Source organism: Lathyrus oleraceus, chromosome 2 (genome assembly GCF_024323335.1).
Source record: "Lathyrus oleraceus cultivar Zhongwan6 chromosome 2, CAAS_Psat_ZW6_1.0, whole genome shotgun sequence".
In the NCBI taxonomy this organism is placed as follows: domain Eukaryota; kingdom Viridiplantae; phylum Streptophyta; class Magnoliopsida; order Fabales; family Fabaceae; genus Lathyrus; species Lathyrus oleraceus.
Genome location: NC_066580.1, coordinates 320,049,814 through 320,061,903, shown reverse-complemented (window position 1 = coordinate 320,061,903; position 12,090 = coordinate 320,049,814). Strand labels below are relative to the sequence as shown.

The following is a 12,090-nucleotide window of genomic DNA, read 5'->3' as shown; positions in this document are numbered from 1 at the left end:
CTGAAAACACAAGCTCAAAAGTGAGTAACAGGACCACTAGGGCAAGCCTAGGGTCAAAAGAGAATGAAAAAGTTAAAACAGTAAAAGGCAAGTATCCAAAATCATGTTCAAACAATCAAGAAACAAAACCAATTGGTTTCACATTCATATCAATCATCATCATCATTTCATGAACAATTTATGTCAAAGCATGGCATTTAGAAGCTCATAGAAGTCAACAGCAAGACTTAACTCAAAAGCAATCTTAAACATTTCCAAAAATCACCAAATAAATCATGATCAATCACAACCCACAGCATCGTAAGCATGTCAAATTTCATCTCATTTGGACAAGTGGAAGGTAGTCAATGAAAATCAGAAAGTCAAAGCAATTTTGAACATGCTCAAAGAAGTCAACCAATCATGCATCAACTTGAAAAATTCATAAATCAGAGATGGCATATGATAAATGAATGGGACTAAAACCATGGCAAAGCTTAAGATGTCTAGTAATCACATATCAAATTTCATGTCCATCTAATAAAGTATGAGCATTTCACGAAACAAATGGGAACAAGTGTCACAAAAAGTCAACATATGACTAAACAGGGGAGAAAATCTCAAACAATTAGGAAATGCCACAAATAATTCCAAGAAAATTCACATGTAAACTAGACATAAAAGAGTACATTCATGCAAAAATTCAAACCAATTTGAGTTCAAGAAGCATGGTAATGAAAATCAACAAGTTACACAACAATGGTGTGACACAAATTGTCACACCCTACTTCAAAAAATCATAACTCACAAACCAGCAATGATAAATGCACAAACTCTACACCAAAATCACCATGAATGTGTCTAGTTTTAGCACAAAAAATTTGGGAGCCATTGGATAAAGTATCACCATTTCACAAATGTTTTGGCAAAAGGTACAAAATATGAGCACATGTCACAAACCCTAATACCAATTAAAATTCACTCATCCAAAAAATCAGCAAAAATCATGATAAAAAATTAGAGATCCAGATGAACACAATGCAAAAATTCCCATGAGATTTGGAATTAAAATGGATGAGATATGATTTTTCAAAGTTGGAGCTCAAAAAATGGAATTAAAATGAAAAATAACAATTTAATTCAATGGGACATGTGCCCCGAGTGGCAAACTTGTAATTACTTGTGCCACTTATTGAAACACGGTCGTTTAGGGCCAGGGCTGGAAATGTTCTGATTGGTCACGGGGGCTGGAACAGTAACGAAAGCATGCACACACGTGAACCATTTTCTGGGCAGACAATGTAGTTTAGGGTTTTATGAACAGTGATGTTCATCATCAATGATGAACAAAAATCCCAGAAATGGGAATTGAACATAACATTCGAGCCAGCACACAATGCACATCATCATTCCAAAATTCATTTTCAATGACTCGATCTAACAAAGCAAAACCAAGCACAAACATATTCACATATGAAACTTTGAATCCATGTTGCTCACTCGATAATCAATGGTTTTTCATGATTTAAGTTTCATGGTGATCAGCATGGCATACTCTATCTAAGGCATGACATAGTTTTAAGAATAGTGAAGATCGAAAACTCACCAAGATTGAAGGGCAGTCGTGATTTAGAGGTTCTTTGCTTGCAAATGCCCAAAATAGATGTGCATGAAGCTTCTAAAAGATGGATGGAGGAAGAACTTTGGCTCAGTAGTGCTTGAAATGGCTCAACTCGAGGACTGCCATGGATGAGTTTTGGTGCAGCAGTGCTTGAAGATGATGTTACAGCTGGGAAACAGGGCTCCAAATAGCTTCCAAAGTGATGGAATGTGATGATAAAACCAAGCCAAGCTCGAGTCCTTTTGAGTTTTTTTTTGGCAGAAAATCAAAAAATGAAGAGAATGAGTTTTTTGAGAGAGATGAGTTTTTCTGTTTAGACCAAGTGGCTGCTACTAGGGTTTCCAAATGACAGAAAATGATCTTTATATCCTCTGTTTAAGGGTACTAAACAAAGTCCATGAAAATGTGGAATGGAGTTGGTGAAAGTGTACTTTTGGCCAATTTTCAAGCAAGTAGGTGATGGGTGTGTGTACTGCATGAAAATGGGCTTCCAACAAGTCTCAAATAACATTTCAGAACATGTTTGGATGGTAGAAATGGTTGGGAATGATTATTTGGAAAGTTCAATTTTTCACCTCACTTGAAAATAATCCATGTAGGTTCAAAAGTGCCATTTTGATCCATAAAGTTTTGGTACATGAAAGTTACATTTTTGGAAATAGGAGGTCAAATGTGACTTGTTGGAAAAAACCTCACCAAATTTGGCCAAATGGTTTGAGAGATATGGCCTTTTGAAGTTCAAGAATTTTTGAAAATGAATTGATCATAACTTGCCAACCATACATGGGAATTGAGTGTTCTTGGACTTTTTGGAAATGGGAGAACAAGATATTCAACTTTCATGTTGAGCAAAAATTCATTTGAAGCTTGTATCATGATGTAAGTTTGAGGATCAAGACTTTCCATTTTTGGCAGGTTTCAATTACAGGTCCAGTTTCTATTTTTGGAAATTTCTGATCTGGCTTCAAATTCTTCCATGATGGTGTTTGACATGATATATGAAGACTATATGGACATGAATGAGACCTCTCAAACCAATTCCCATCATCAAATCACTGATTAAATGGACAGTTGACCAACAGTTGACTTTTTAGGGTTTCTGGCAAACTGTGCATTGACTGATGACTTCTGAACATCCAATCCTTGACCAAAACACTTCAAATGGACCCCCAAGTCATGTGAACATGTTGGACCAACCCTAGGGCCTTGGCTCAATGAAAAACTCACTTGCTTGCTTGATTGACTGATCTCCTGATCAATTTGACCTAATTCTCCCGATGATCTTGCACTTGAGGCAAAAGGGACAATGCAATGCTATGCAGTGGACCATGTTATGCTATGACCTAATATGAGAATGTATGTACAATGATAGGTGCAAATTTGAGGTGTTACAGCTTGGAGTTACAAATACTCTCAGCTTTGAACACTGAGAAACACATGGTAACCTTCCCACAAGTTGGGAGGTTTACCTCACACACACCCCTAATTTTTCATTCTAAGAGGCTTACAAAAACTAGGTTACAGTTTGCTATTTATAACCTAATCACCCAACTGGATTTGGGCCTTCAGAAATCGCAGCGGACTTCTTCTTTGCGGTTACTGATAACACGAAATTATATCACATTTTAAGACTTAATTCAATTAGATTATATTATCATTTACTTTAGTTTATCTCATTTTATCAGATATTATGCAGTATTTCCTTGCTATTTATGTCAGGTATCCATTTTGAAGCAAAAGTGAAAAAGGGAAGAAAAGGAGGTGTAAAAAGGAATAAAAAGAAAACAAATAACAAAGACCAAGCCCAGCCCAAAGAAAATGCACGTTATGCCTGTGACGGGCGTCACAAGGAGTGTGACGAGCGTCACACTAAAAGCACTCCTGTGACGAGCGTCACACATGGTGTGACGAACGTCACACCAGTCCTCTATATTTTTGGCGCAAGGAACTCAACTGACCACGTTGAAGCCTACTTCCACGCACGCTTAACCCTCGGAACGAGACCACGCACACGGAAACCCTTGAAAAGTAGTTACACCAGCAGCTGTATAAATAGCAGCTAATTGGGAAGTTTCAAAGCCCCGGTTTTTCCACGCTCACATTGCCGAAGCTCTGCCAAATTTTCTTTTCACGCCTTTTGCTTATTTTTTCTTTTCCAGCATTGTTTATTTTATTTATTTCTTTTGCAAGCTTTACGTTCTTTTTTTTCCTTGCAAATTTACCTTTCCAGTTTCAGCTTCTAGATATTTTTCGCATAATAGTTTCTACACCGGAAACTATTGTGCAACTTTATACTGGATTTAACCTTACGTTATATTCCAGTTTTATTTCCTTGATTTAATTTACTGTTTAATTGAAGAATCCAAGAACAAATCCTACCGACTTGTGGTGGAGTGTTCAAGACCATTGTATTACGCATTCAGGTTCTTTAATCATTATTTAATATTTTGTTTTATTATTTATCTATATTATCTGCCTGGAATGAGTCTGTTTATGCATGATATAAATTCTTATTTATTTAGCATGTCTGGCTAATTTGCCTAGATATCGGTATGTAAAGTAAGCAGAATAAGGGATCAAGACTGAGTCGGTCTATCTAAACTTAAAATCAAAATCAATCTTTTTACGGTCTCAACTTACAGGTTTAATAACAAGATTTTTTACAAAAGTAAAAGACATAAAGAAGTTAAAATCAATAGAGCGAGAGTTTGAGATTTTAACTGGACAGTGTAAGTTAGGCATTAACTCTAGATCAGGGCGAGAGCAAGTTTTAGAGTTAATTAAATTCTGACCTTTTCCAAAAAGTATTTTTAAAGATTGAATGTGAGGACGAGAGTTAAGCATTTGGATTTAATTATATAACCTAAGTCAACAGAGCGAGAGTTTGAGATAAGGGTGTTTAAAACGGTCAGTATTTTCTTAAAAAGAGTTTCTGCAACTTTATTGCTTTCAAAATATGGTTTTTGACTTAATTATAAGTGACAGCAACATTAATATAAAATCATGGTTTATTCAACAGAGCGAGAGTTTGAGATAGAACCTTTAACCAATAAAGTTAACCGAAACGATTCATTTTAAAACCAAGAAACCGACAAAGACTTGATTCCCTAGTTTTGACGAACTACATACCGATATCCGTTTTATTAATATTTAATCTAGATATTAGTTTAGCTCTTAGTTTTTCCCCAAACAATCAAACATTTTCACCTTAGATTTACGTAGTAACCTTAGATAACGGTATATCGATTCATAAGTCCCTGTGGGATCGATATCTTTTAAAACTACGCGATAGAACTGTGCACTTGCAGTTTGTATCCCATTCTCGACTCACCCAGTCGAGCGATCAAGTTTTTGGCGCCGTTGCCGGGGACTTTTATTCAATCGATATCGTAACTCTTCCGTTACGCTGTAGAGACTAAGGTTTCTTTTTTTTTCTTCTATTTTCTTTCTTTCGCTGATTTGTATGCCACGCACTCGCTCTCAAGGCGAACCGCTCTATTTACGAATCAACGATATCGAACTATATCTCCGAGTCTTACGACGAATTCGGGAATATCGTGCTGAAAACAATCTCCCTCCTATAGACCTTCTTGATCTCAAAGATTTTCCTTCTTTAACCGAGATGGCAGAACCAGCTCGTGCTCTTAGAGATTACGCCGCTCCATCGCAAGATGAACCGCATTCAAGTATTGCTCCGCCCGCAATCGAAGCAAACAACTTTGAACTTAAACCTTCGTTGTTGCAGGCTATGCAACAGAACCAATTCTCTGGAAATCTTACCGAAGATCCAAACCTTCATTTATCCGTATTTGTCCAATACGCTGATACTGTTAAAGCTAATGGTGTCACTTCAGAGGCAATTCGACTTCGTCTTTTTCCTTTCTCATTAAGAGATAGCGCTAGAAGATGGCTTCAATCTCTTCCTTCCAACTCAGTCACCACATGGAACGAGTTGAAGAAAGTTTTTCTTGCCCGATATTTTCCGCCAAGCAAAACAGCTATGTTAAGAGCCCAGATAAACGGATTTAAACAGAAAGACAACGAGTCTCTTTTCGAAGCATGGGAAAGATACAAAGACATGATGAGACTTTGCCCACACCATGGTTTGGAAGACTGGTTAGTGATTCACACATTTTATAATGGTCTCTTATACAATACAAGGTTAACAATAGACGCCGCTGCAGGTGGTGCACTAATGAACAAACCTTACGCTGATGCTTACCAACTTATCGAGAGCATGGCCCAAAACCACTATCAGTGGGGAACCGAACGAACGAATGTGGAAAAACCTCAACCGAAAACTGGCATGTACGAGATAAGTAACCTTGATCACGTCAATGCAAAAGTGGATGCTTTGGTCCAGAAAATTGAAAGTTTAAACGTATCACCTCCAGCAGCCGTGGTTGCTATAACTCAGAATTGCGAGGTCTGTGGAATCCAAGGCCACACTCCTGCGGAATGTCAACTCTTGACTGGAATCCAAGCAGAGCAAGTAAACTATGCTCAAGGAAGCCCCTATTCGAATACCTATAACCCAAATTGGAAGAACCATCCAAACTTTTCATATAAGAGTAATAATGCTTTATACGCACCTGGACAGTCTCCAAATCAAGCCCCATCTACACCTCCGGGATATCAGAAACAGAATCCTAACAATAATACCCCTAGAAAATCCAACTTGGAAATCATGATGGAAAACTTTATAGCTTCCCAACAACAAACCAATAAAGATTTCTTAAACCAGAACATACACGCTGGCGAACAACTTAAACAACTAGCAAGCAAAGTAGATGCCCTGGCTACCCATAACAAAATGCTGGAAACGCAAATATCTCAAGTAGCTCAACAACAAGCACCTACTGCTGCACCAACTGGTACATTCCCTGGACAGCCCCAACCCAATCCGAGAAGCCAAGCTCATGCAATGATATTAAGAAGTGGAACGGAAGTGGAAGGACCGTCTGACCCAAGGATAGAAAACCAAAACCCTAAGAAATCTACTGAGGAAAATGAACCTAAGGAAAAGGAAGAGAGTAATAAGGAAACCCTAGAAAAGAAGGAACCTTATGTACCTCCACCACCTTACAAACCACCTATACCTTACCCTCAAAGGCTTGTTAAAACCAAAGATGTAGGCCAATTTAGAAAATTTGTTGATCTCCTTAAACAATTGAACGTTACAATTCCGTTTACCGAAGCTATTACGCAGATGCCCTCATATGCTAAATTCTTAAAAGAAATTCTTTCTAATAAAAGGAAACTTGAGGATAGCGAAACCGTTACACTCCCTGCCGAATGTAGCGCTATAATCCAAAACATGCCCCCTAAACTCAAGGATCCGGGTAGTTTCTCTATACCCTGTCACATAGGAAAATTTGTCATCGACAAAGCCTTATGCGATTTAGGAGCCGGAATTAGCGTTATGCCTTTATCCATATGTAAGAAACTGGAAATGGGAGAATTAAGACCGACCAAAATGTCTGTGCAATTAGCAGATCGTTCCATCAAATATCCTGTAGGAATCCTTGAAAACGTTCCCGTACGCATAGGTCAGTTTTACATTCCCACTGACTTCACAATTATGGACATTAGAGAAGATGATACGACACCTATTATACTAGGAAGACCATTCTTAGCAACTGCCGGTGCAATCATAGACGTAAAACGAGGACGACTCACCTTCGAAGTAGGTGAAGAGAAAATTGAATTCATTCTTTCCCAATTCTTGAAAGCACCTGCAATAGGAGATACATGTTACTTCATGGATATCATCGATGAATGCATAAAAGAAGCAGAGTCAGGAGAAGACAAATCATCAGACTATCTTTTAGAGGACAAATCTAAACAATGCCTAGCAATAACACCGGATCCTACGCAGTGTCTTAACAAACCAACCCCTGATTTTAAAACACTTCCCAAAAATCTGAGATATGAATTCCTAGACTTAGAACTTGAACGACCTGTGATAGTTAATGCAGATCTAGGAAGACTCGAAACAGAAAAACTCCTACATATCTTAAGAAAATATCCAACCGCACTAGGATACCACATCACCGATCTTAAAGGAATAAGCCCTTCTATTTGTATGCACCGCATCATGTTAGAAGAAGACTGTAAAACCTCTAGGGAACACCAGAGAAGACTAAATCCGATCCTAAGTGAGGTAGTAAAGAAAGAAATAACCAAGTTATTGGAAGCAGGTATTATATATCCTATATCTGATAGCAAATGGGTTAGTCCTGTACACGTTGTACCAAAGAAAGGAGGCATAACCGTTATTGAAAACGAAAAAGGAGAAACTATAACTAAACGAATCGAATCGGGATGGAGAATGTGCATTGATTATAGGAAACTAAACAAAGCAACCCGAAAAGATCATTTCCCTTTACCATTCATTGACCAAATGTTAGAACGATTAGCTAAACATTCACATTTCTGTTATTTAGACGGTTATTCAGGCTTCTTTCAAATACCAATTCACCCTGATGACCAGGAAAAGACAACATTCACATGCCCTTTTGGTACCTTCGCTTATAGACGAATGCCGTTTGGTCTGTGTAATGCCCCTACAACTTTTCAAAGATGCATGATGGCAATATTCGCCGACTTTCTCGAAAACATCATGGAAGTATTTATGGATGACTTTTCTGTATACGGACAAAGTTTCGAAGAATGCCTTGAAAACCTGGAAAGAGTTCTGGAGCGATGTGTAAAAGTAAACTTAGTACTTAACTGGGAAAAGTGCCACTTTATGGTACAAGAAGGCATTGTTTTAGGACACATCATCTCGAACAGAGGAGTTGAAGTAGACAAAGCCAAAATAGAGGTAATCGAAAATCTTCAACCCCCAAGAACCGTGAGAGAAGTACGAAGTTTTTTAGGACACGCCGGTTTTTACCGACGATTCATCAAAGACTTCTCTAAGATAACTAAACCCTTAACCGGACTGTTGATGAAAGATGCTGAATTCATATTCGACGATAACTGTTTAAAAGCATTTCAAACTCTTAAACAAGCATTGATCTCCGCACCCATTATGCAGACACCAGACTGGAATGAACCATTCGAAATAATGTGCGATGCCAGTGATTATGCTGTAGGTGCTGTTTTAGGACAAAGAAAGGATAAAAAGCTTCACGTTATATATTACGCTAGCAGAACCCTGGATGAAGCACAGATGAATTATGCCACAACCGAGAAAGAACTCCTAGCAGTGGTATTTGCGCTAGATAAATTTCGTTCTTACCTGGTAGGAGCCAAAATAATAGTTTACACTGATCACGCTGCTATCAGGTACCTTTTAACAAAAAAAGATGCTAAACCTAGACTCCTAAGATGGATCTTGTTACTACAAGAATTCGACTTAGAAATCAAGGACAAGAAAGGAACTGAAAACGTAGTAGCAGACCATCTCTCTAGACTTGAGAACCTTGAACCGGAAAGAACATCCATTAATGATGATTTCTCGTATGATAAACTCATAGCTACTTTGGAAGAGAACAACTCCGACATGCAAGTAGAAACCACCTTAGCTATATCTGTCATACCATGGTACGCTGATCTAGTCAATTATTTAGCTGCCGGAATAGTTCCACCTACTTTATCTTACCCGCAGAAGAAACGATTCTTCCACGACATAAAACACTATTACTGGGATGATCCCTTACTTTTCAAAAGAGGCCCCGATGGTATTTTCCGTCGATGTATACCCGAAGAAGAGGTAGAAAATATAATCCAACACTGTCACTCTGCGCCTTATGGTGGGCACACAAGTACATCCAAGACCTGCTCTAAAATCCTACAAGCTGGCTTTTATTGGCCGACTATATGGAAGGACGTACATGCGGCTATTAAGGAGTGTGACAGATGTCAACGCACGGGAAACATATCTAGACGTGACGAGATGCCACAAAAGGGTATTTTGGAAGTAGAGATTTTTGACGTGTGGGGGATAGACTTCATGGGACCTTTCCCATCCTCTTTCGGTAACAAATACATACTCGTGGCAGTTGACTACGTATCAAAATGGATCGAAGCTATAGCTTCTCCAACAAATGACACCCGAGTAGTAACTAGACTCTTTAAAAATATAATATTTCCGAGATTTGGCATCCCAAGAATAGTAGTCAGTGATGGTGGATCACACTTTATATCCAAGGTACTCGAAAAACTACTACTTAAATATGGAGTGAGACATAGGATAGCAACACCTTACCACCCTCAAACCAGTGGACAAGTGGAAGTATCTAACAGAGAAATCAAGCAAATAATAGAAAAAACGGTCGCCACTTCAAGGAAAGATTGGTCATTGAAATTACCAGAAGCTTTATGGGCATACCGAACTGCTTATAAAACTCCCATAGGGACGACCCCATTTAAGCTCATTTATGGAAAATCCTGTCACCTCCCGGTAGAATTAGAACATAAAGCCTATTGGGCTATTAGAAATTTAAATTTGAATTATAAAGCCGCCGGTGAAAAGAGAATCCTTGACATAAACGAATTAGAGGAACTCAGAAGAGACGCCTATGAAAATGCCAAAATCTATAAAGAAAGAACAAAACAATGGCATGACAAGCGTATATCAAGGAAAGTCTTCAAGCAAGGCGACACAGTACTTTTATTTAACTCTAGACTAAAGTTATTCCCGGGAAAACTACGATCCAGATGGTCAGGACCTTTTCATATCACTAAAATCTTTCCCAGTGGAGCGGTAGAAATAAAAGGACAATCTACAGAACCGTTCACCGTAAACGGGCAACGTCTGAAACATTATCACTATGCGGAAACCAACGAGGATTCGCAAATTCTACACTTAGACGAAACGCCCCCAGGACTCATAGACTATATTTAACAGTTTCTTTGTCGAGCTTGCGACATTTAAACAAAGCGCTTAGTGGGAGACAACCCACAAAATTAATTTGTTATTTTATTATTCTATTATTATTATCATTTCCCTATTTTTCTCTTAATTATTCTTTTAATTTCTATTTAGTATTCATTATTGATTTATAAAAAAAAAAAAAAAAAAAAAAGAAAAAAAATATATATATATATAATAATAATAATTCTTTTCTTCTTTCGGCATTTGGCCAAATCCTGACTTAAACTCATGTTTCTTTTCTCTAGCTAACACTAACCAGATGGGACATTCTGATCGTATGGGTATCAAGTTCAGAGGAATGGCTCAGAAACGAAAGTTTGAAGAACTAGCCGCTAGAGAGATGCTACCTAGTTTATATGCTGATGATTGGGCGATGACTGCCCTTGGATTGAGACAGAGTGTCCTGTTTTTGCTGAATCAGATAGGATGGGAGACCTCCCCTATCCTGAGACATTTCACCACCTACCGGAGACTCACACTAGAATTCCTTAGTTCATTAATCTATCTACCCAGCCATGGAAAAGGAATTAGCAGAGGTTTTATCCAGTTCAGAATGTTCAATATGGAGTACCAATTCAATATTAGAGACTTCACCAACCTTTTGGGTTTTCCTACCTCCTTTGATACATTCACTGTAAGCCAGGAAGAACTTTTTGAATATAGAGAGCTTGAACACTTTTGGGGTAAGCTGACTGGAAATGATGAGCCCGAAGAACATGAGTTTCTCTCTGGAAACATACATAACCCGGCTTTTCGCTATTTCCATAAGATCCTGACCCACACTTTATTTGGGAAGAAGCCAAATAGTACTTCAGTTTCACGTGATGAACTCTTCATCATATTTTGTGCTTCCCAGAACCGTCCAGTAAACGGTGCTACTTTTATGTTAGCTAATTTGGACCACCTTATCCAGGATGAGCGAGCACCCATTAGAATAGGCGGTTTGATCACTATGATAGGTAATGCTATTGGATTACGTCAGCCTATGCTTGACCTTAGCCCTTTTTGTGGCATTACCACTATGAGTATACCCTTCCTCTTCAACACTATGTTTATAGCAAACATAGGGTCTGATGAGTTTGAGCTTATTATTGATAACCAGGTTCTCTGCCTATTCACCATGCCCGATCCTAGAACTAATATTCATAACCAAAGGAACTGGCTCTATAACCTGAATGAAACCCCAACTCCGGCTGGATCCACTGAATCCATCCAGGATTATGAGATTTGTGATGACTATGAGCACTATGTTAACCATATCTCTCATGCTGAATCTGACCCTCAGACACCTTCCGGCTACTATGATATTGATCCTCCCCCTCAGCCTGTCCTGACCGAAGAATCAGCCATGCCTGATCTCCGACATCATATGCCAGGAACAGATATTAAAACCGTCATTGAAGCTTTGATGTCAGAACAAGATGCCCTCAGGGAAGATTTCCACAACTTGAGACTTGAAATCCTAGAATACATGAGCAGCACGGCAAGTCAGTTACGTATGTTACGGCATCATGTTAACTCTTTTGCTCCTCCGGCCAGAGATCCGAAGATAGATGGAATTTAGTTATTTTTCTTTCTAAGTTATTTAGTTTTAAGCTAGATTTTT

At 38.4% G+C, this 12,090-nt stretch overlaps 1 pseudogene; it reads right to left on the bottom strand.

Annotated features, from left to right (window-relative positions):
* Positions 1-5,607: 5,607 nt before the first annotated feature.
* Positions 5,608-5,707, bottom strand: LOC127124348 (uncharacterized; annotated as a pseudogene).
* Between the last annotated feature and the right edge of the window lie 6,383 nt (positions 5,708-12,090).